Source organism: Mixophyes fleayi, chromosome 12 (assembly GCF_038048845.1).
Source record: "Mixophyes fleayi isolate aMixFle1 chromosome 12, aMixFle1.hap1, whole genome shotgun sequence".
Taxonomy (NCBI): domain Eukaryota; kingdom Metazoa; phylum Chordata; class Amphibia; order Anura; family Limnodynastidae; genus Mixophyes; species Mixophyes fleayi.
The window spans coordinates 62,966,869-62,969,264 of NC_134413.1; the positions used below are offsets into that span (position 1 = coordinate 62,966,869).

The 2,396-nt window shown below is 37.9% G+C and overlaps 1 pseudogene; it reads right to left on the minus strand.

Moving 5' to 3' along the window:
* Positions 1–1,292: 1,292 nt before the first annotated feature.
* On the minus strand, positions 1,293–1,966 carry LOC142108300 (C-reactive protein-like; annotated as a pseudogene).
* Between the last annotated feature and the right edge of the window lie 430 nt (positions 1,967–2,396).

Consider the following 2,396-nt stretch of genomic DNA (forward strand, 5'->3'; position numbering starts at 1 on the left):
TACAAAGTAACACTAAAAAGGAAATGCTAATGAGAATGAGTGTCGGCAGAATAAGCAGTGAAGAGGTAACGGTCAGTAAGAGAGACACTGAAGGTAATGATGATAGAGTCAGTCTCAAAGGAATGCAAGGTAACGATGGAGTAGCGGGAAAAAGCAATGGAGTGGCAATACTATAGGTAGAAAATGGAAACAACAGAAGGAGAGTCCTTGGTTCAGCGGCAGTACAATTGGGAGTAATAGCGGAGTAGAACTAGCTGATCCGTAGCTGGTAACTCAGAGCAACAGCAGGTGAATTACTGGTATAGCGAGTGTACCAAGAGAAGAGATGATGAAGTAGAACTAGCTGCTCCATAGTTGGTAACTCAGCGCAACGGCAGGGGAATTACTGGTACAGCAGTGTTCAAATAGAAATGATGATGAAGTAGAACTAGCTGATCCGCAAGTGGTAACTCAGAGCAACAGCAGGTGAATTACTGGTACAGCAACAGTTCAATACAGGCAGTAATGGAGTGGAACTTAGCTGATCCATAGATGGTAACTCAGAGCAACTTCAGGTGAATCACTGACACAGTGGTTGTTCAAACAGAGGCAGTAATGAAGCAGAACTTATCTGATCCGTTGATGGTGATTCAGAGCAACGTGTGAGTTACTGGTACAGCAGCAATTCAATATATATTTATATGTCTGTATTAAATATGCAAACCAAAACCAAACTCATTTTTAAAATTATGTCAAACTGGATTGACTCACCATTGACTAATGGCCGCATACTTGCTTAGATCACTCAGTTTGAAAATATTAATTTCACCTGCTATTGCACTCCCTTCTGAGGATTTGAGTTTGTCGCATATGGCTGTGTGACATGGGGGAGGTGGATTGGGGTTCTTAGGCATATGGCACTCTGGATTTCCCTCCAGAATGTCTCATTCCCATGTAATTACCTATATTTCTCCTCTCATCTCCATTTTTTGCCCAGGTTCCTCTTATTCTCTTTTTCCTCTTCCTTGGCCTTGATTTCATCCTATTTGATCTTCAAAACTGACTTTGCAAATTAATTTATTTATTCATAAATTTATACTACTTGATTTATTTTATTTTCATTGTAAACTATTTAGGTGAATTATAAGACCAGGAGTGAGAGTTGCAGTTAATCAAATTTATTAGTGATTTTTAATATATTTTCATAGCAGAAGTAGTTATGGAATTGTCATTAAGTTTTTTTTTATTGTGAAACATATAATATGAATTACATTCAAGTTAATATTAATCATTATCAGTGAGGAATTCAGTGATCACTTAAATTGTTTATCTACATTGCATTGAGTATATAAGGTGTTTGTGTACCCCCAATGCTTACATTGAAGCTTGGGCTGAACTAATACATTCCCTTTAATCTCAAAATTTAGAGATCTCCAATTAATCAAATTTCCATTGTAATCATCAGACACAAATTTTTGTAGGTCTTCTGGTGTCAAAATATAATCCCACATATTGACATCACTTATTTTACCAGAAAACGATTGATTAATATCAAAACCACGCCCAAATGAGTCTTGTTCCTGTCCTAGAATGATACGTGTTCCTTCCGGGAACAAAAGAAAATCCTTTGCTTGAATATCTTCTGGGGTAGAGCTTTCCATTTACCCATAGTTGGACCACTCCAGTATCCGAGTCCCAAGTTACACAGGTGTGTTTCCAGTCTAGAACCTCGGGATCTGTCTTGATATTGTTTTCATCCTGATTTATATACACAGAGCAGGAGGCTGGTGGTTTTGAAAAGATAAGAAAATCGTTGTCCTTTCTTGAGCCAGACATTGCCAAGGAAAAAAAGACAATGGCTGCGTGAAAGTTCAGTGTATGATTGGAGGCAAACAGTAACATTCTGTAATGGCTTTTCTATCTCAGGTTTTAAGATCACATGTGCTGTTGCAGTTGGTTTTGGAAAGAGGAAAACCGTGTTGCCCAAATTTAGAAAAAAATAAAGTACATGCAAAATGTTATATCACCGTTACACACCACTGCTTTCATACACACCATGATACATCTAACCACCATTTTACCTAAAAACATTAAACTCTAACATAATAAACTTGCTTAAAATAACTGAAAACATTAATTTAGTTCTTCACTTATACTTCCGTCTACCGCTCCTGTCGAAATGCTCTGGACACTGCAAAACAAACATACTTCCAATCTCTTATCTATGCTCAGGCTTCTAACCCCAAACGCTTTTTCAATACATTTAAATCTCTTCTCAATCCTCCCACCCCGGACCCTCCATCTCCTATCAATGTTCAGGATCTTGCTTCCTACATCAAGGAAAAGATTAATAAGATCAGACTAGAAATGGTATCCTCCTCCTCGACAAGCAATCAGCTCAATTCCTTCCCACTACC